Source organism: Schistocerca americana, chromosome 7, assembly GCF_021461395.2.
Source record: "Schistocerca americana isolate TAMUIC-IGC-003095 chromosome 7, iqSchAmer2.1, whole genome shotgun sequence".
NCBI classification, from domain to species: Eukaryota; Metazoa; Arthropoda; class Insecta; order Orthoptera; family Acrididae; genus Schistocerca; species Schistocerca americana.
The window spans coordinates 539,716,253-539,739,920 of NC_060125.1; the positions used below are offsets into that span (position 1 = coordinate 539,716,253).

Sequence of the window (23,668 nt, forward strand, 5' to 3'; positions counted from 1 at the left end):
AGAGATTTAAACATTACCCCTAATAATATTGTTAACTGAGATCCAAACCGTGATTTTATTTTAAATAGCGATAAATATCACAGGACCCACATAATTTCTCCATCTGTGTGTATGCTCCTCCAGACCCTGTACACGCCGTGGCAGAGGACTGTATGTACCGATACTAGTTACTCCGTTACCTTTTCCATTCCTGTACACAACCTTCTCTTCCGCCGTCAATAATGTGCTCGTTCCATTTCGTATCACTTTCCAATGTCTAAATACTTAATCGGCGTGACTGTGTTAAGGAGCACACTACTAATGCTGTACCCGAATATTACAGGATTATTTTTACTACTCATCTGCATTATATTACATTTTTCTACATTCAGAGCTAGCTGCCATTCGTCACACTAACTAGAACCTTTGTCTAAGTCACTCATACAGTCACTAAACGAGGACATCTTTCCATACATCTCAGCATCATCAGCAAATAGTCGCAGACATAATTACTCTGCAATTTACATTTAAGTGCCTGGCAGAGGGATCATCGAACTACCTTCAAGCTATGTATCTCTCTACCGTTCCACTCTCGAACAGCGCGCGGGAAAACCGAGCTCTGAAATCTTTCCGTTCGAGCCCTGGTTTCTCCTATTTTACTATGATGATCATCTCTCCACCCCCATCCCACTGTGTAGGTGGGCGCCAACAAGATATTTTCACACTCTCAGGAGAAAGTTAAAAAAATGTTTAAATGTGTGTGAAACCTTTTGAGACTTAACTGCTAACGTCATCAGTCCCTAAGCTTACACACTACTTAACCTAAATTATCCTGAGGACATACACACACACCTATGCCCGAGGGAGGACTCGAACGTCCGCCGGGACCAGCCGCACAATCTATGACTGCAGCGCCTTAGACCGCTCGGGGAGAAAGTTAGTTGGCGTTGATTTCATGAGAAGATCCTGCCGCAACGAATAACGCCTACGGTTTAAATATTGCTACCACAGTTCACGTATCATATCCGTCAATACAAAATGAGCGATAATACAAAACGAGCTACTCTTCTTTTAGCTTTTTGGATGTCCTCCGTCAGTTCTATCTGATGCGGATCCCACACAGCACAGCAATACTCCAAAAGAGGGTGGACGAGCAAACTGGAAGGAGCTTCTTTAGTAGACATGTTGCATTTCCTAAATGTTCTGCCAATAAATACCATTCTTTGGTTTACTTTCCCCATAACATTATCTAAATAATCGTTACAACCTAAGTTATTCATAACTGTAATCACTCAGTATGTGGTTGAGCTTCCAGACTTTACATTTGTCTAACTTATCGTGTGACCGAAATTTTGCAGATTTCTTTTAGTAGTCATGAGGATAACTTCAGTTTTCTTTATTTAGAATCAATTGACACTCTTCGCACCATAGAGATATCTTGTCTATATCGTTTTGCAAATAGTTTTGATGCTCTGAGGACTTTATTAAACGGCAAATGTCAGCATCATCTGCAAACAGTCTAAGAGGGCTGCTCAGATTGTCTCCTAAATCGTTTATGTTGTGGGTTGGCAGGAGAGCCAACACAGGTATGAGAGGAAGCCGAAAGGCACGCGTTTTAGCTCACGCAGGCTGGCGTGAGGTCTGAAAATGGACAATTTGACTGTAGAAAAAACTAACGTAGCTGGTGGAATACTTAACTTTAATCCATTAATGCTGAACGTCGCTCTTGACGGTACATGTTTTACAGCATCAATAGTAACTGGTAATGGCGCCTTGCTAGGTCGTAGCAAATGACGTAGCTGAAGGCTATGCTAACTATCGTCTCGGCAAATGAGAGCGTATTTTGTCAGTGAACCATCGCTAGCAAAGTCGGCTGTACAACTGGGGCGAGTGCTAGGAAGCCTCTCTAGACCTGCCGTGTGGCGGCGCTCGGTCTGCAATCACTGACAGTGGCGACACGCGGGTCCGACGTATACTAACGGACCGCGGCCGATTTAAAGGCTACCACCTAGCAAGTGTGGTGTCTGGCGGTGACACCACATTTTATATAGATCAGGAACAGCATAGGGCCTATATAACACTTTCTCGGGGAACGCCGTATATCATTTCTATTTCACTGCATGATTTTCCGTCTGTTACTCCGTGCTTGATCTTCGTGACACGAAATCACGAATCCACTCGCACAACTGAGGTGACACTGCACAGGCATGTGATTTGATTAGATTTATGCGTAAAGAGAATAACAACGCTCCTATCACGCTTCCCTGGGGCTTTGCTCACCATACTCTTATCTCTGACGAACACTCCCAGTCGAGGACAACGTACTGGGGTCTATTACTTAAGAAGTCTCGAACCATTCACTTATCTGGGAACCCAGTTAACAGTTTGCAGTGAGGTACCGTGTCAAATGCTTTCCTGAAATCCAGGAATTTGCCTGCTGCCCTTGACCGACGGTTCCCAGTACATCATGTCAGAAAAGGACAAGCTGAGTTTCGCAGAAGCGAAATGTATATTGATTTGTGGACAGAAGCTTTACCGTCTCAAGGAAATTTGTTATATTCACACGCAGAATATGTGCAACAATTCCGCCGAAAACCGACGTTGAGGATATTTGTCCGTGATTTTGTGACTCCGTTCTTTTACCCCTCATATATACAGGGGTCACCTGTGCTTTTCTCCAGTCGCTTGGGATTGTCAGTATTGCCTCGCGTCTTTCTACATTTCTCTGGATACCTGACTGATCTTTCCATTCATCTGTAAATAACTCATGTCATTACTATGCAACCACAAGTTAATAAACTGATAGTTTGCTAGTATTGACACCTGTCAGCACTCGCCGTCTTCTGAATTGAAATTATTACATTCTGTCTTAAGTCTGAGGGTATTTCACCTGTCTCCTATATCTTGCCCACCAAGTGGAATACTTTTGTCGTGATTGGCTCTCACGAGAATCTCAGATATTATGAGGGAGGAAAAACAGTGCGAGTTCCGAAAAACAAGCGAGCCTCGAAGGGCGTAGCCGCCTCCGGGATTCGAACTCTGGTATAAATAGCCGCGTTGCACCACAGTCTGGCTGGATTCAAGGCAGCGAGTATGCATAACATGTCTAGGGCTGTTGATATTTTTAAAAATATCAGAAATCCGATATATCGATATTTAAAATACATCATTATCGTCTCTCGATATCTGGATAAAGGGTGTCGAGATATCGATATATGGACAGGAAAAATGTCGACGTACCTGCCTATAAAAATATCGGGTGCACATTGTAAATACGCTGCCAGTTTTAGAGCTGCATACTTTTATATTGATTTATTATTAGATATCTGAACATCAACAAACTAGGCTGGCTCTGAGCACTATGGGACTTAACATCTGAGGTCATCAGTCCCCTAGAACTCAGAACTACTTAAACCTAACTAACCTAAGGACATCACACACATCCATGCCCGAGACAGGATTCGAACCTGCGACCGTAGCGGTCACACGGTTCCAGACTGAAGCGCCTAGAACCGCACGGCCACAACGGGCGGCTCAACAAACTAGCAGCCTGCCTATTCCCCTTAGAACAAGTATTTAAAGGAAAACAATGCACGTTCACGCTTGACGATAACCACTTTGGTAACAAAGGTGACTCTATATGCCGGCCGCAGTAGCCGAGCGGTTCTAGGCGCTTCAGTCTGGAACCGCGTTACCGCTACGGACACAGGTTTGAATCCTGCCTCGGGCGTGGATGTGTGTGATGTCCTTAGGTTAGTTAGGTTTAAGTAGTTGTAAGTTCTAGGGGACTGATGACCTCAGATGTTAAGTCCCATAGTGCTCAGAGCCATTTGAACCATTTAACTGTATGTAAGTGGGTCCGTCGCTAGGTTTCGTCGCACATAGGGTTTTTCCGGAACACTGCATGTCGACTTCCCTTTTTTTTTTTTTTTTTTTTCTTTTCTGCCAGCGCCAGTTGTGGTGTCAAAATTAAGTACTGAAGCTAAATGTTGCAGTTTCCGTTTGTAGCCCCAAACGCCGATTACGTCAGCATTTCCTCTCACACGTCTGCGTCCATCGCAAAGACCAATCTTGTCATTTCGATTTTGTTCATCATTTTCAGCAACGGTTTTTGTAGAATGTCGCTGTGAAGCAACAGCACACTAGTTGCATTAAAAATTGTTTTTTAATGCAACTGATGTGCTGCTTCTTCACATGGAAAATCGTGTTATTCCATTCTCACTGCCACCCCCCAGTGCAATCGATGTTCTTCTATTCTGCCACAGTTCCTCCTTCGCTTAGCCAGAGAGAAAAACCGGACGCGATGAAAGCTGAAAAAGTAGTAAGACTCCTTCACACAGTGAAAGTAAAATTATGTTCTACATCAATCTCAAAAGAACAACTTTAAATATTTACCAAAAATTGTAAAAAAATATAATATAAAATAAAAATAGCCGCACGCTATATTGCTATTTAAATATCGACATACCCGTAGAAAAAATATCGCCTATATACATATCGATACTTTTTGGAAAAATATAGATATATCGATATTTTTATCAGCAGCCCTAATAACAACACAGCTCGCTTTACCTGAAGAAGAGGACTGGTCACTCGTGGGAATATTGTGCATGAAATGAAACCAACAAAGCACGTAATTATGCTCGGATGTAACGGGGCGTGTGTTGGAGTGCAGAATGCGCCCGCCCCCAGTTGTCGCTGGGTGGCTCCACGAACCGGCGTGTACGTGCCCGGCTTCCAGAGGCGATGTGTCGCCTGGGAGAGTCACGTGGGAGTCTGGACACGCCGCGCTCCAGTGGCCACCGCGCCACTCCAGCAGAATGCCAAGGTGGCCGACTCTCCGGGGCACGCTGCCAGCTCCTTAGACTCCAGAGCTCCTGCGGTCTCTGCCCAAGGTGCGGCGTAACTCTCGCTAGGACCCTCCTGACATTACATTCCGTCCGCGGTAGCTGTGAGAGTGCTCGAGAGTGACTGATAGTAAGTTCATTGACAAACAGACTGCTGCCCATTAAAACTGCAACACTAGGATAGGTAGCAAATAATTAAAATTGAAGTCGTTGTGCGTATACAGCATTGTAGCAAAAGTACAGGTTGCATTTGTAGGTGCTTTAAGGGAATGCAAAGCTGCCATCTTCGGCAGTTACAACGAATCTAATCCAACTGGACGCTGAGTCAAACTAAACTTGTATGTCATTCGACGCTCTTTTCGTCAACAACAGTGGCTGGCTAATGGTGTCGATCCCATCCCTCAGCAACCCGTGACGATGTTCTCAACAGGTCAGAGGCATGGCGAACGTGTCGGACAGGGCACTCGTACAACAATGTATCGATGTACATGAGGGAAGCGCCTTGCTTTCTCTTATTGACGAATAACGTCTCGGACGCCTCGAAACGGGGCGCAGCCACGGACCTCAACACATCAGAAGTGTAATGGCTGCTGTCCAAATCACCAGTTGTGCGAACGAGATGTGATCGTGCACTGTACCTAACGGCACGCCAGGTGCTGCACCCGTACGATGATGATAAACACAGTCTGGTAAGGTTCGTTCTCCTCGGAGCCTCTGTTTTATGCAGATCCAGGACTCGTCGTAAACTACGACGTGGTACACATCTAGTGGCAGCTTTGGGTGGGGAGTGTTTGAACTACGCTTGCGAAAGATATCGGTAGAGGTCGGGTCTGAACTGCTACTACCAACTGCAGCAAATAATTGCGCTGTAATGTATACCAAATGCTTTGTGTACTCCCATTTATTTTGTGTTGGGGATTGCTTGTTTTGTTTTCTTATTTTGAAGTGAGTGGAGAGACTAATCCTGGTGCATAAAGGGATTCGAAAGTGTCTCTCAGCACACTAAAAGAAATCAGCGATTGACCGTTATGTCTGCTTTCGTGGAAGCACAGAAGACGTACGCGAGATGGCAGCCCTTCGACAGGGAGGTTGGGTTTGTTTCCCCACCGCTACTCGCTCCTCGGGCGGTCTAAGTTCTCGTTTGTTTACGGTCGCTGCCGACTGCCACCATATACTGTTCACATAAACCACAGTCGGCGTGCCTATTTCCATAGCTGCAACAATGATCACCTTGGTGACCGCCCATGAGCCTCCAGTCGTCGCCACACTGTCTGTTAGACACCTTGTCTTCTTTTTGTGGAATTCCGACCCTAGGTTTCTTACACTCAACTATGCTTGCAAGCACTCTCGTGTGAACCATCGTTCATCAACACTTCGTTATTGTGTTCATACAATCAATATGTCAATGTGACGGTCTCTATCATTAAATTAATCTTTGTTTGTATTTCAGCAACCGTTGTTTTGCTTAACTGGTAATTTGTTTGATTTTGAAATTACCGTTCATAATCCTCTGGTCTTAATGATCCATTTCTATCGCTTATACGTCTCTACATTGTCAAGCCTCTGTGCAGTGTACAGCGGAAGGTACTCCTTGTCCTACGCTATACATACATCAATCGAGGAAAACATTCCTGTCGACATCCTTCCATGCTATTACTTACTCTAAACAGCTCCAAAAATAGTGAGAAAAGAATGTATTGTGATCAAACTATTGGTCTGATGTAAAACAAAGAAAAATTCATGATTATTCTACGGTTAGTGATTATTAACGAAGATACAATCTTCATTAGGCATTCTGCAGAAATTTTCCAACTTTCCAGATTGCTCTGTTAGCAAGACTTCCGTTAAGGTTGTGCCATTATACCTCCAGTTAGAACAACTGCAGTTCCCATGTACATAAAGAAGTAAGTTAAATAATAAAGTTAAGTTTGCAAAAGGAGGTTACGAATATAATTTTGCTTTCAATTAATCAACACTTTTGTTTTTCGGCTTTAATTACGTGACACCGTGCACTGTCTTCTTTTTTCTCGGGTTCTTCTCCTTCTTTAACGTACTGCCACAAGCTAGCACCACAAAAGCATGTCCAGTAATTACGAGTGCCGAGCCGCTGTTCATTCCGCAGAGCTGCTGAACAGCGAGAATTTGTTGTTCGTCTAGTTCAAAAAATGGTTCAAGTGGCTCTGAGCACTATGGGACTTAACTTCTGAAGTCATTAGTCCCCTAGAACTTAGTACTACTTAAACCTAACTAACCTGAGGACATCACACACATCCATGCCCGAGGCAGGATTCGAACCTGCGACCGTAGCGGTCGCGCGGTTCCAGACTGTAGCGCCTAGAACCGTTCGGCCACTCCGGCCGGCTGTTCGTCTAGTGCCTCAGTGTACGGGGAAATGCGCTTGTCTGATTCAAGGCGCTCCTCTACATCTAGAAGAGCACCTCGCGTGTTCGGCGTTCGGCAGCCAAGAGCTCAACGCACGCCGAATGCTACAGGTTTAGTGCCACCTTAAAAAGTCTCCCTGGCAAAGGTGGTCTTAATTGTCGTTTCCACACTGTAAACACTGGCTGTAGTCTTTGAAATGCAGTGGATGCCACGCGAATGCAGACGAGTTTTCCGTTGCAGGCTCTCGTTTCTGACGGACTGCCGTCCGGCGCTAGGTAATGGGCATGACGCTCCGACGCGCAGCGTGTTGTGGTGTGGTACAGACCTACCGCCCGAGCTGTCGTCGGCAGCTGCGGGCAGGCAGCAGACGCTGGTGCTGAGCCTGAGCCGGCCCGAATGTCTAATGGGGCGTAAAACGACGGAGAGCGGGGGCGGCCGCATTAGACGGCGGCAGGCGTCACGGCGTCAAGGCGCGCGGGTAAACAGCGGAACAGCCGCGGCAGGCGGAGCTGCGTCTCCTAGCAACCGGCTGCGTGCGGCGGCGTCGCCAGCAGTTACTCGCCGGACGCTTGTTTGACACCAGTCGTCTCTCAGAGGTACGGCTGCAACAGCCGCTGCTGAACCTGTTTCTGTGGGTCAGCAGATATAGACAGCGTGAAGTTCTACTTGAGAGGCCGCAAGCGTCGACCTGGTAGGTTTGCACGACATTTATTTTGTGTTCACCAACCAAGTTTGGCGCCCAAAATAAAATTAGCAGGGTGTGAACTCCTACCACAGAAATCAGTTGCTGAATTCAGATGGAGTGCTCCCACGCTGAAACTGTCTGATCTCTGGGAACAGTAGAACTAAAACACAAGTAATGTGGGCAACGCAATAAGAAACAATTAATAATCATTTCTTAAAATAATAGGCAAAGAAATAGACACTTAACTTTGTTTGATGAGAAGGCATGGCACTGATGTAAAAGTTCTGAACACTCATCTAAGTTAACTCAGCAAACGACGGGTAATCTATCAGTAGTTCAGTCTGGACAGCTGTCAGTAACAGTACGTTGGTTCAGGGTCGGTTAATAGATAAACACCGTGACACTCGGCGATCATTGTGGCAGTGTGACGATACTTGTTGATAACTGGTGGTGGCACATTGATAACAGCAACTGAAACTGTGAGTACTGCCAGAGTGAATAAGTTTCGCTGGAAGAATGTTTACCTGCAACCTACGTATTTGGCTGATGGTGGGTGGACCCAGCAACGGCTAACGTTTACTTTTCCAAAATACGGAGCTCTGATGATTAACAGCTAAAAAATACAATGTCTAAGACGTTTCATGTTATGCCCATACTTCAGGAAGCGGTCACTGCATCGATATTGCTAAGGTAGTAGCAACTACGCAGTTTCGGGACGGGCAGTAGACAGTGGTGAACAAAATCATGAGGGGGAGGGATGCAGGTTAGGGAGGATAGATACTATATGGTACAGGCAACCTCCTCGTATGCGAGTGCCATTAAATTTCAAATTAAACTTTGCTGTTTTTTAATTACAAAATGGTAGTTTTGGATTAGTTTTGGTTCTTCTTATGCACTTGGTGTTATTCACCAAAACTTTGTACAGTAGCGATTGTGTTTTTCTTATGTAACAATCATTATAAACCTAAAAAAATACACTACAACTCAAAATATTTTCCTAGCAGCAAACATCAACAGTATGTAAGTCGAAAAAAAGAAGAGACATACCACGAAGGATATACGCAAACTAGTCACAAATTGGTATTCATATAGGTATCGACGGAAAATGCAAATTTTGATGATCGAGTGGATGAGCATGTGACGCTGCAGCGTAATTCCATCTCGCAGCTGGCAACGATAATAAGCAGGGGACACGGCGATACCGGAGTATAAAGTCTCTACGAGCTTCATTCCTTGTACTCAGTTGGTCAGTAACTACGCCTCGCAGGCAGGCGCGTGATCAACGTACGCAAATATCAGCACTTTACAGAAGATATGTAGTTCGGCTCAAAGAAGCCGGTTGGGGTAATGGCGAGCTGCTCGACATTTGAAGTGAAGTAATGCCACTGTTCGATGATGTTGGCAAGAATGGGTCAACCTCGGCCGAATACAGCGTCAAGAACGAAGCGGCCGACGTAGAGAAACGGCAGAAAGAGAGGACCGAACAGTCGTCATAGACGCACTCACGACCCCGGATTCATGAGTGTCATCGATCCGACGTGCAGCTGTTGCTTCAGCGACCGGAAGAATCATTAATAGCGGCTCACAAAAATGGTTCTGAGCTCACGGCGCCCGTTGCGCCGAATACCGTCCGTACACTGAAAGCTGAAATACTAAACACCTTTTTCCAAAGCTGTTTCGCAGAGGAAGACCGCACTGCAGTTCCTTCTCTAAATCCTCGCACAAACGAAAAAATGGCTGACGTCGAAATAAGTGTCCAAGGAATAGAAAAGCAACTGGAATCACTCAACAGAGGAAAGTCCACTGGACCTGACGGGATACCAATTCGATTCTACAAAGAGTACGCGAAAGAACTTGCCCCCCTTCTAACAGCCGTGTACCGCAAGTCTCTAGAGGAACGGAAGGTTCCAAATGATTGGAAAAGAGCACAGGTAGTTCCAGTCTTCAAGAAGGGTCGTCGAGCAGATGCGCAAAACTATAGACCTATATCTCTGACGTCGATCTGTTGTAGAATTTTAGAACATGTTTTCTGCTCGACATATCATGTCGTTTTTCGAAACCCAGAATCTACTATGTAGGAATCAACATGGATTCCGGAAACAGCGATCGTGTGAGACCCAACTCGCTTTATTTGTTCATGAGACTCAGAAAATATTAGATACAGGCTCCCAGGTAGATGCCATTTTCCTTGACTTCGGAAGGCGTTCGATACAGTTCCGCACTGTCGCCTGATAAACAAAGTAAGAGCCTACGGAATATCAGACCAGCTGTGTGGCTGGATTGAAGAATTTTTAGCAAACAGAACACAGCATGTTGTTATCAATGGAGAGACGTCTACAGACGTTAAAGTAACCTCTGGCGTGCCACAGGGGAGTGTTATGGGACCATTGCTTTTCACAGTATATATAAAGGACCTAGTAGATAGTGTCGGAAGTTCCATGCGGCTTTTCACGGATGATGCTGTAGTATACAGAGAAGTTGCAGCATTAGAAAATTGTAGCGAAATACAGGAAGATCTGCAGCGGATAGGCACTTGGTGCAGGGAGTGGCAACTGACCCTTAACATAGACAAATGTAATGTATTGCGAATACATAGAAAGAAGGATCCTTTATTGTATGATTATATGATAGCGGAACAAACACTGGTAGCAGTTACTTCTGTAAAATATCGGGGAGTATGCGTGCGGAACGATTTGAAGTGGAATGATCATATAAAATTAATTGTTGGTAAGGCGGGTACCAGGTTGAGATTCATTGGGAGAGTCCTTAGAAAATGTAGTCCATCAACAATGGAGGTGGCTTACAAAACACTCATTCGACCTATACTTGAGTATTGCTCATCAGTGTGGGATCCGTACCAGGTCGGGTTGACGGAGGAGATAGAGAAGATCCAAAGAAGAGCGGCGCGTTTCGTCACAGGGTTATTTGGTAACCGTGATAGCGTTACGGAGATGTTTAACAAACTCAAGTGGCAGACTCTGCAAGAGAGGCGCTCTGCATCGCGGTGTAGCTTGCTCGTCAGGTTTCGAGAGGGTGCGTTTCTGGATTAGGTATCGAATATATTGCTTCCCCCTACTTATACCTCCCGAGGAGATCACGAATGTAAAATTAGAGAGATTAGAGGGCGCACGGAGGCTTTCAGACAGTCGTTCTTCCCGCGAACCATACGCGACTGGAACAGGAAAGGGAGGTAATGACAGTGGCACGTAAAGTGCCCTCCGCCACACACCGTTGGGTGGCTTGCGGAGTATAAATGTAGATGTAGATGTAGATACGCCAAGTCCCTTTGCATTGGTGTCGGCTACATTCATCCTCGAAGCTCACTGACCCCGCTTCCAACTGAGCCCCAATGACCACTGAAGACGTATCTGGAGACACCCTGGACGGCAGTAGGATACCAAGCAGACTGCCGCCTGCTGAGTCAGGACTGATGATGTGGGGGTGGCATTTCTTTTCCTAGCAGAACCCTTTTGGTTGTCATTCGTGACAGCTTTACAGCACAGCGGTACGTCGACGGAATTCCACGTCCCGGTTTATTGCTCTTCACGGCAATCCATCTTGGGCTTACGCTTCAGCAAGAAAATGTCCGCCCGCACACGGCGAGAGTTTGTATTTCTTGTTTGCCAAACAGTACCTTGACCAGTGACGTCGCTCGGTCTCTCCACAACTGAGAACGTTTGGAGTATAACGTACAGAGCCCACTAACCAACTCGGCGTTTTGACGATCTAATTCTCCAGTTGGACATAATTTATCACAATATCCGTCAGTAGGACATGCAATAACTCTGTCGATCAACCCAAGAAGAGTAACTGCTTGTATGAAGATCAGAGGTGGACCAACGCGTTATTGACTTGCTCATGTTGTGAAGCTCTTTCTCTTGAATAAATCCAATGTTTGTGAAATTGTAATCATTTGTTTGTCTGTACGTGTAAATCATACCGATTTCCTACCAATTGAGATAATTCCTTCGTGGTGCGTCGTCGTTTTTTTTAAATTTATTTCCAAATACGCCTGATCCACACAAACATTGGTTCCACTATACTTTATTAAAATCTTTAGCAGCGCAGTACACAGTTACTCTTGCATCTCGGTGAAGATGAAATGAACTTAATCAGCAACCAACCAGGGATTATTTTCAAACTACTGGCGAACAAAAAAATATTCAGAAAAACAATCAAACGATGATGGCACACAGTATGCCAAACAGATTTCTCGAAAATACAGGTCGAAGTACATCTAAATGCATATACAAAGGGCGTTCAAAAAGTTTTGAACAGTCGTCTCTAATTTTTTTATTTTTTGCAGGAGGATAATGAAATTTTTTGTGAACATACTTGGAACATTTAGCTATACATTGAGCCTACTCAATGTAGCCTCCGTCAGCTGTGACGCATCTGGCCCAACGTTCTTTCCATGGTATAAATGCACTTTGGTAAAATTCTGGGGATTGACTTTTACATCATAGCTTGACACAGGAAATAAGGTCTTTCTCACTATCAAATGTTTTACCGCGCAGGTGGGCCTTCAGACGACCAAAGAGGTAAAAATGATCCTGGGTAATGACACCCTCAAAACACTGTTTCCAGTCTTCAGTAGAGCTCTTCATGAGACCCTCGCACACATTCTTCCTCATCGTTTCCATTTCTCTTGTCAATAATCTAGGCACCCAACGTGCGCAGATTTTTCTGTACCCTAGTGACTGTACCAGTGATACCACACTACCCAGTGACAGAAGAGTCATATCAGAAAGCTGTCCTGTCGTCACACATCTGTCATTTTTGATGATTTGATCAATGATCTCCTTATTCACATCTCTCACTGCCGTCAATGGTCTACCGCATCATGGATTGTCCAGTTGAGAGAAATCACCTTTAAACCTCTGCAACCACCGCTGGATACTGCTGCGATCCACTGTGTCCTCCCCATAAACAGGGAGCAACTTCCTGTGAATTGATGTCGCAGTCATCGCCGGTGTTGAAGAGGAACTCCATAACCGCCTCTTGTCGTAACCTGACATCTACTTCACGGCCCATTCTGGCTCACCTGTAAAAAAAAAGAAAATACTTTTATATACCAACTTATAGCTAAATGTTCCAAATATGTTCACAAAAAATTTCATTCTCCTCCTGCAAAAAATAAAAAAATTAGAGACGACTGTGCAAAACGTTTTGAACGCCCTTTGTACATTTGTTCGGACCTCTTCTGCTGACGACAGGACAGAGGTTTACGGTGCTGTTATCCTGTTATCATGTAATCACGTTCCACTCATGTTATACTGCTGAACTCTTGTTCGATGACTCTTTCCATTTCCACAGAAATTGCGTGTAGTTCCTTTTTTGAAAAAAAAATTAATTCACTGTAGTAATTTGGCAGCTAAATTACTTGTGTTCATGAAAAAATTCACAATATTGTTTGATATAACTTTCCGAAAACCTCAACTCTATATGTTTACTCATTTCGGATATATTTGCGGTGACTTATCTTAGCTGCCTGACTCCCGTATGTTGCATCCGACTTGATGCGACAAGGTACCAGCGAAAGGCGTCCTTTGGCTAGAAATACCACAATAACCTTCCTAATAACTACAATAGAATCAGCGAAAGAAGAACCCTGGCAGCTGACAGCGCTGTTGCCAGCTTTCAGCCAAGAAGCGCAAACGACTGCAGGCGGAAACAATTGAGCTGCGACAAAACTGAGGCGTTGCCATAGATACGTCTACAAAATCGCTTTACGTGACTGGTAGAGGTTGAAGCGCGAAGCAACCATGCCAAGCCCGTTACAGTTGCCAGTGATCTCTTTTCGCCGACTCAACTACATGCCTACATATGGTTTGTCAAACAGAATCATAGGGTCACTACGAGGTAACGCAGGTGTAAGATATTTACGTGTTGTGTTTCAATTTATTAACAACATTTGTTAGTCCAACAGACATTTTCAGAATCAAAAGAACAGAAATAGATAAAAGTTGTCGTGTCAGACTGGTTATAATCATACCAGTTCTATTAGTAAATTAGCTGGTTTAGACCAGTCTTCGAAAAATTTTGCATACATTCCTTTGCTTTCGATTCTGAAAATAGCTGTTAGCATTAAGTGTTTTTTAGAGTTATTAACAGATTGCAATCCAAACTATACTGTTGTGTACATTCTAGTATGATAACGGATATATACTTCAAGTCCATAGCTTTCCTCCGCAAATGTATTTTGTAATTTTTCGTTGGTTTTGACCGGTGTGTCCTTGCAATTATTAGAGGAACAGACAACAAAATAGCAAATATACTTTAATACATCGCCAGCTCAAAGGGATGATAGCATAACTATGAACAATGTAACATTCCAGGAGAGCAGCAAAATGCAATCGCACAAGAAATTTGGTAGCTGAAGGATAACGACGTATTTACACCAATTCTGAGAGTTCCTGCAGTCACATTGGTGCGACCGGTATTCACTGACCTTGTTATGCATTTAGCTTAAAATGCCCCAGTTATGCAAATGCCTCGTTATCCTTTTTGAGCGACAGTATAATAAGACATATTATGATAATTTTGCTGCTATCTTTAACACTTCTAGCCAACGTTTGCTAACCATGTTTAAATTATTTCAGTACACGTATCTGCCTCATAGTTCTTTCTCATAGCAGAAATTTAGTTTTTTGTACAAAGTTTGCCTGCTTTACAGTAGTTTTTTATGCTCTGATCAAAATGGGCATGAAGTAATCATTAAGGTATTATCAGTTTGTTCGTGATATGTAAAAATTACAATAGTTCTTCAGAGTATAAGTTCCTTTTCGTGATTTCTCATGTATGAATTCTTCGGCAATATTATTTGTTTTATTTCAAGTAACTTTGGGCAATGGTCCATACAACTAGCTACAAAATTCAGAAACATGACACGTGACTGAATCGAAGTTACTTATACATAGGACGTGAGAATACTTCAGTGAATACAATTTACATTCGTACACATTATTGTCATGATTAGAAAGACATTCAACCATGGTTCATTGAAAATTAAGCTTCTCCATAAATGAGTCAGATTAAATAACCCAGAGATAAATTCAAGACACCTTTTTAAACGAAAATGAATTTGTAAGTATATTTACAGGTTTGCTTCTACAGAGAACGTAGAACTAGTAGAAGTGATAAGTAATCAACAATTTTGAGTGGTCTGTGTTGCATTTTCGTGTTTACTCTTCTCTGTTACTTTATCGGAAGTTTTATACAATTACTAATAATAAGGCCTTATGTGTACTCTTCTGTGTTTTTATGTGAAATGCGATAATGTAGATATTGCATCGTCATTGATTTTTTTTGAAGGAATGATATTTATAACTAAATGTGGTAAATTATCTGTAACAATTTTCCTGCTTAGTGTCACAGTTGAAAATTATTTATTGAACGACAAGAAATCTTCTGTTGCGCATACAGGTTGAGTCACTAACTATTGTCACCAAGAATAACTCCGAAAGTATGATAGTCGCTGAAAAGTTTGTCCGACAGATGTTGTATAGACAATGGGGGCCATAACATGACGTTGATTTTTTTGTTGCTAGGTGGGGTCGCGTCAGAGATATGAAGGTCAACTTTGTTTCTTTTAAATGAGATGCTATAATTTGGTACTTTTTTTCTGATAGTGGCTATCGAGACGAATCCAGTGATGTGTAACAGTAAGGTCTTTGAAGATCAACGAAGGTCGAAAAGGTGGCATGAACGTCCATTTACTGAAGGTGTTTGAAGTGATGACCATTCGTATCATATTATGGTCCCGTTTTCCCATGCAATTTTCGCCCCACAAACTTTTCAGCTACTATCATATTTTCAGAGTTATTCTTGGTGGCAATAGTTAGTGACTCACCCTGTATATCATGTTTTCATTCGTAGCTGAATTAATAATAATCCGTTATAAATGACATAGCAACAAAGAAAAATTGGTTTGAGACAGTGGCTGCTAGTAAAGCAAAACATGACATCTTGAAAAAAATAACAGATTCATGAATTGAAGCAAGTTAGAATTTCAGTTTCGAAAACTGGGTTAAATTACTTTGATGGAATAAAATAACTACCCTGATTCACTTCCGCCACACATGTTTCAGCATGTTCTGTGCTGCATTAATTGGGTTATCATTTTTTTTCAGGAGTTGTGAAACCATAACTGATTTTGGAAATGTTCCTGCAAACGACTTCGTATACAAATAATGCTTATAATGCTTTAATGTCATGTGCATACAGACAGAGAAACTAGAACCAGTAAATAAATGTCGTGTGACTAGGGTCTCCCGTCGGGTAGACCGTTCGCCGGGTGCAAGTCTTTCGATTTGACGCCACTTCGGCAACTTGTGCGTCGATGGGGATGAAATAATGATGATTAGGACAACACAACACCCAGTCCCTGAGCGGAGAAAATCTCCGGCCCAGCCGGGAATCGAACCCGGGCCCTTAGGATTGACATTCTGTCGCGCTGACCGAACACGCTGAGTTACCGTGCCGGCGCCTCTCAGCTACCGGGGGCGGACACTAAAACCAGTAGATATCGGGCATAAAATTACTAATATCGTACAGTAAAATATGTAGCGTATTTTGATCGATTTTAAGAAACCAAAAATGCTTTGTTGTCACTGACAAAAAGTCTTTCGCAGTTAATGTATCAGGAAGTTTTATAAAAGCGTATACCCCCTACTCCTAGGAGAGAGAGAAATTCATTCCGATTATAGATCTATCATTTTCAACGTGGAACTAATGATTATGCGACAGCAAGGCGCCTCTGTTCTGGGTTAGCATAACAGAGAGATTGACGGTTAATGGTTTACAGGACAACTACCGTAGCAACAACCGATTAGACAGTGAGCTTGGCCAAATCTTCTGTTGTGTTCGCCGTTATGATGCCCCTCTGCTAGCTCGGGCGCCAGTTGCCACAGCTTCAGTGAACACTTTCTGCCGGTAACGTAACAATTGCCATTCGTTTTCATTAATCGTATTGTTTCTCTGCGCAGCGCGTTGATTTTACGCTACAGAATGTCTTAAACCAGTTGGGAAAGTACGCAGACAACTGATAAGACTATCATTACTCTACTAAGTTCTGCACGTTAACCCTTCCATGATTAAAATTTATCATTCATATATTTGAAAAAAAGTCACAAACTGTCTTCCTTTGTCACAAATAATTCACTTTCCCTACCAAACAATTTTTAAGTTAACTGATTTTGAAAATCGGTGAAGTGCGACGTACGCGTCCCATGAACCTAACTAAGGATTTTCAGGGTTAAATTTTAAAATGATTTTATCAGGACTGGCTATTAATATGATTTGCTTGAATTGCTGCATAGCATTCCTAGAACGCAGCATCCGAAGGGACCCTATACGACACGAGTGGGCAGGACCCCCCCCCTCCCCCAGTTAACATCACGAGATCGGCAACTACGACTGAAATGGGCACGTGACGATTGGCACTGGACGTTGGCGCAGTGACAGAGCGTTGCATGGTCTGATGAACCCCGATACGTTCTTCGTCAAGCCGATGTGAGGGCGCGAATCTGTCGCCTTCCAGGGGAACAGCTCCTTGACACCTGTACTGCGATATGGAGACAAGCTGGCGACGGCTGCATTATGTTCTGGGAAACATTCGCGTGGGCATCCAGCGTTCCAGTGGAGCTCGTACAACGGCACTATGACGGCCAATGTGTATCGTACACTGGTTGCACACCACTTACACTCCTTCGTGACGATAATTTTCTCCGACAGCAGTGATATTTTTCAACAAGATAACGCGCCATGTCACAAGGCCAGCAGTGTGGTGGAGTGGTTCGAGGAACACAGTGCCGAGTTCCAGCTGGTGTGATGGCCCGCTAACTCCCCATATCTGAACCCGATCGAAGACGTCTGAGATGTGATTTAATGTGGCCTCAGAGCTCTTCGTCCCCCTCCCCGGAACTTACGGGAATTTGTTGACTTGTGTGTGCAGCTGTGCACACTGCCTCCAGCTACCTATCAGGGCCTCATTTATTCCGTGCCACAACGTATCCCCGCTGTTATCCGTCCAAAGGTGGACATACCGGCTGTTAGGTAAGTGGTCGTAATGATCTAGCTGATCAGTGTAGGTGTCCCAACACTCAAAGCTACATTTATATTAGTGGAACATATATGACCCAACAACCACGAAAGACTTAACGGACACCGTGTCCATGTGCCCATAACGGAAACACACAACTCTTGCTGCGGCACCTGTATTCTCTTGCGCAGAGGAACCTAAACCGGCAACGTCGCCTCTTCCAGGCTCGACTGCTAGTCACTTTCTTACTTCGATCTAGATGTAATGGAGCTTGGGGATGACCCGCCCACAGTGCGACAGTGCGTAAGCGACAGAGCTTTTGAAACTTCCTGGCAGATTAAAACTGTGTGCCCGACCGAGACTCGAACTCGGGACCTTTGCCTTTCGCGGGCAAGTGCTCTACCACCTGAGCTACCGAAGCACGACTCTCGCCCGGTACTCACAGCTTTACTTCTGCCAGTACCTCGTCTCCTACCTTCCAAACTTTACAGAAGCTCTCCTGCGAACCTTGCAGAACTAGCACTCCTGAAAGAAAGGATATTGCGGAGACATGGCTTAGCCACAGCCTGGGGGATGTTTCCAGAATGAGATTTTCACTCTGCAGCGGAGTGTGCGCTGATATGAAACTTCCTGGCAGATTAAAACTGTGTGCCCGACCGAGACTCGAAATCGGGACCTTTGCCTTTCTAGGGCAAGTGCTCTACCAACTGAGCTACCGAAGCACGACTCTCGCCCGGCACTCACAGCTTTACTTCTGCCAGTACCTCGTCTCCTACCTTCCAAATTTTACAGAAGCTCTCCTGCGAACCTTGCAGAACTAGCACTCCTGAAAGAAAGGATATTGCGGAGACATGGCTTAGCCACAGCCTGAGGGATGTTTCCAGAATGAGATTTTCACTCTGCAGTGAGTACCGGGCGAGAGTTGTGCTTCGGTAGCTCAGTTGGTAGAGCACTTGCCCGCGAAAGGCAAAGGTCCCGAGTTCGAGTCTCGGTCGGGCACACAGTTTTAATCTGCCAGGAAGTTTCATATCAGCGCACACTCCGCTGCAGAGTGAAAATCTCATTCTGACAGAGCTTTTGTCTGCTTCTTCGAGTCGAGCGCGTATCGGCCTTGGTCATCCTGGGTATTCCCGGTGAGCAACGCAGTGCAAATTTTTCACCTACCGGTTAACGCGCAAGTTAAGAAGCCTGCTAACTAATTCCCAGAAAGCTTGGCAGCTAAGTCAGTCCGTGTTGCTGGCAACGGAAAGCCATGTTCGAGTTTTCTACCGGTACAACAAGGCCATTCTCCGGAGCGCTCTGTATCAAAAACCAACTTTCTACCCCTCTTGTCCTTGGTGAAATTGTTGACGCCATTTCGCTACAGAAGGATACGTCACAGCGTTTGGTCCATATGCCGCACAAAATTTTACGTTGAATCTGAGTGCTTTTAGATTATTGCCCCCAAGAATCGTAATATCCCTCCCGCATTTGCCACACCACTCCTACGCAGTGATGCACCTGTTACCCTTACCGCAGTAGAAGTGACTGCAGGATACCGAGTTGATGTAGTCTCTTCTGACAATGAGACACTCTTGCTGCGCAACGGCCTTAGCATGGAACGACGTCTGTAACTTACTTTTTGGAGTCCCTACGGATATGGTCAATTTTTGCTACTTTTAATGGCACTGCAGAAAGAGTTTCTTTTTCTGTGGCACAAAGATAAACACTGAAGGTCCAGAGAAACTGGTATAGGCACGCATATTCAAATACAGATATATGTAAACAGGTAGATTACGGCGCTGCTATTGGCAATGCCTGGCGCAGTTGTTAGATCGTTTCCTGCTGTTACAATGGCAGGTTACCAAGATTTAAGTGAGTTTGAACATGGTGTTATAATCGACACACCAGCGATATGACACAGCATCTCCGAGGTAGCGATGAAGTGGCGATTTTCCCTTACGACCATTTCACGAGTGTATCGTGAATATCAGTAATCCGGTAAAACATCAAATCTCCGACATCACTGCAGCCGGAAAAAGATCCTGCAAGAACGGGACCAACGACGTCTGCAGGCAAACGTTCAACGTGACACAAGTGCAACCCTTCCACAAATTGCTGCAGATTTCAGTGCTGGGCCAACAACAAGCGTCGGCGTGCGAACCATTCAACGGAACATCATCGATATGGACTTTCGGAGCTGAAGGCCCACCCGTGTACCCTTGATGACAGCACAACACATAGGTTTACGCCTCGCCTGGGCCCGTCAACACCGACATTGGACTGTTGATGACTGGAAAAAATGTTGCCTGGCCAGGCGAGTCTCGTTTCAAATTATATCGAGCGGATCGACGTATACGGGTGTGAAGACAACCTCGTGAATTCATGGACCCTGCCTGACAGTAGGAGACTGTTCAAGCTGTGGAGGCTCAGTAAGGGCGTGGGGCGTGTGCAGTTGGAGTGATATGGGACTATAACCTTGGCAGTCAGTGATACGTCTAGATACAACTCTGGCACTTGACACGTACGTAAGCATCCTGTCTGATCACCTGCAGCTATTCATGTCCGTTGTGCATATGACGGGCTTGAGCAATTCCAGCACGACAATGCGACACCCCACACGTCCAACATTGCTACCTCCGTTGGCTACCAAACTCCACAGACATGAACATTATTGAGCAAATCTGGGATACCTTGCGACATGCAATTTATGGACAGCCCTGTATGATTCATGGTGTCAGTTCCCTCCAGCACTACTTCAGACATTATTCGAGTCCTTGCCACGTCTTGTTGCGGCACTTCTGCGTGCTCGCGGGGGCCCTACACGGTATTAGGCAGGTGTACCCGTTTCTTGGGCTCTTCGGTGTGTTTTGCACAAATGTGAAACCCGTACATCCAGCCAACACGTAACCGTAATAGTTTCTCTAGGTTTTATTAATCGCCTCACGTAGATGCGTAGCATGGAACACCGTTGCTGTTGATGATTGTGCAGCTTTGGTGTTCTCGGCCGTTACGTCATAGGCAATGCGTCATATTTGTCATTGCATTTCTACTCTTTAACACATTTCTTCCTCGTGTAGTCTCTGGTGAATCTGAAAGTATAGGTTGTTGCCGAATGTAAGCCCCTGTGGTACATCAAAAAAGAAAGTATTGCCGTATTTATTTTGACTTTGCAATGTAGTTGATGGTGGGCACACAAGTGTTCGACGATTTTGAATTTGTAAATAAATACGTCTGGAGTACAGCATTGTATGGTAGTGAAACATGGACTGTGGGAAAACCGGAACAGAAGTGAATCGAGGCATTTGAGATGTGGTGCTATGGACGAATGTTGAAAATTAGGTGGACTGATAAGGTAAGGAATGAGGAGGTTCTACGCAGAATCGGAGAGGAAAGGAATATGTGGAAAACACTGATAAGGAGAAGGGACAGGATGATAGGACATCTGCTAAGACATGAGGGAATGACTTCCATGGTACTAGAGGGAGCTGTAGAGGGCAAAAACTGTAGAGGAAGACAGAGATTGGAATACGTCAAGCAAATAATTGAGGACGTAGGTTGCAAGTGCTACTCTGAGATGAAGAGGTTACCACAGGAAAGGAATTCGTGGCGGGCCGCAGTCAGTAGACTGATGACCAAAAAAAAAAAAAAAAGATAAATAGCCTCTGACTGTGAAAATGGTGTTTATTCGATTGCATAGGGTGTATTAGTATATCACAGAATGTTATAAACACATTCTAGTTCAAAGATGCTAAAAACAATGAGAAATTACCTGTATTTCTCAAAGCCACCCAAAGACTGCGATAAACGGTTTTCTTCAATCAGATACTGAAACCTACTGGGAGTTTACAGAATCGGAAACAAGTGGTGCAGAGAAAGCGCATAATCAGGCACAGATAGTTTAGTTTATTGCCTGAGCTAGAAAAAAGTGGATGTTGGATGTAGCGCGTATGAGAACTGAGGAGGTTATACGTGCCACTAAAATAGGAGTTTCTCTATTCAGGAAGCATCTTGGACATTATGATAACTGAAAAACCTACAATGACATGTCAGTCACGCAGTAGGTACGATCCGACGTGCCGATACAGCGCCGGTTACACACCTTGCGTTAGATCGTCACTCCGTAAGCCAGTACAGTGGCTGTCTACATCCCGGTCACGTGACTCACGAATCTAACCCATGAGCTGTGGCGATAGCAGCTCTCTCTCCATCACTGTCCCTCTCTCTAATTCAATCGCTCATTAACGTCCATTGATTGGACCCTCACTCGTTCTTTGCCTCCTTTGTCCAGTGTACTCGCCCAGACAAAGTACCCACACACACGTCAGTCAGCCACGATCTCTGCGGCGTGGTGAGAAGCAGGTGAGAGGCGCTAGCCGTTCTTCTTCTTCGCCTTCGCATCCAGCGTGCCGGCACGTCTGCGCCTCTCGTGACGTCACGCCGTGTTGATGACCCCAGCGCCACAGCACACTTCCCGGCGCCCAGCGGAAGGATGGCGGAGGCGCAGATCGGGTAGCAGCTAGCGGGCCCGGACAGCAGACACCGCTGGTTGCTGGCCCGAGAGGTGGAGATCTCTTCTGAACAGCAAAAAAAAATGGTTCAAATGGCTCTGAGCACTATGGGACTTAACTTCTAAGGTCATCAGTCCCCTAGAACTTAGAACTACTTAAACCTAACTAACCTAAGGACATCACACACATCCATGCCCGAGGCAGGATTCGAACCTGCGACGTTAGCGGTCGCGCGGTTCCAGACTGTAGCGCCTAGAACCGCTCCGCCACCCCGGCCGGCTTCTGAACAGCAGACCACGTTGCAAGGCAACCCAGATACGCTAAATAATGTTCACATCTGGGGAGTCTGATGGCCTGCGGAAGTGTTTAAACTCAGAAGAGTGTTCCTGGAGCCACACTGTAGCAATTCTAGACGTGTGGGTTGTCGCATTGTCATGCTGAAATTGCCGAAGTCCGTTGGAATGCACAGTGTGCATGAGTGGATGCAGGTGAACAGACAGGATACTTACTACGTGTCACCTGCCAGAGTCGAATCTAGACGTATCACGGGTCCCATATCACTCCAATTGCACACGCCCCACACCTTTAAACAGCCCTCACCAGCTTGAACAGTCACCTGCTGACATTCAGGGTCCATGGGCTTAAGAGGTCGTCTCCATACCCGTACACGTCCATCCACTCGGTACAATTTGAAACGAGACTTGTCCGACCGGGCAACATGTTTCCAGTCATCAACAGTCTGATGTGGGTGTTGACAGGCCCTGGCGAAGAGTAAAGCTTTGTGTCGTGTAGTCATCAACGGTATTCGAGTGGGCCTCCGGCTCCGAAAGTCCATATCGATGATGTTTCGTTGAATGGTTCGCTCGGTGACACTTTTTGATGGCCCAGCATGGAAATATGCACTTCTATCACGTTTAACGATTCTCTTCAGTCGTCGGTAGCCCAGTTCTTGCAGGATCTTTTTCCGGCGGCAGTGATGTCTGAGATTTAATGTTTTACCAGATTTCTGATATTCACGGTACACTCGTGAAGTGGTCGTACGGAAAAATCCCCATATCATCGCTACCTCGGAGACGCTGTATCCCATGTTCAAACTCACTTAAATCTTGATAACCTGCCATTGTACCAACAGTAACCGATCTTGTATAGGCGCTGCCGATGGCAGCGCCGTATTCTGCCTGTTTACATGTCTCTGTATTTGAATACTTATACCTACACCAGTTTCTTTGGCGCTTCATTGTAT

At 44.9% G+C, this 23,668-nt stretch overlaps 1 protein-coding gene and 1 non-coding gene across 2 annotated transcripts in view; one reads left to right on the plus strand and one right to left on the minus strand.

The window, feature by feature from the left end:
• The window catches only part of LOC124622114 (cyclic AMP response element-binding protein A-like), a 679,969-nt gene that overhangs the window by 286,539 nt on the left and 369,762 nt on the right, over positions 1 to 23,668 (plus strand). The gene's annotated exons all lie outside the window — the stretch shown is intronic.
• On the minus strand, positions 18,584 to 18,658 carry Trnas-aga. Its single transcript has one exon. It is a non-coding gene; the product is annotated as a tRNA-Ser (tRNA).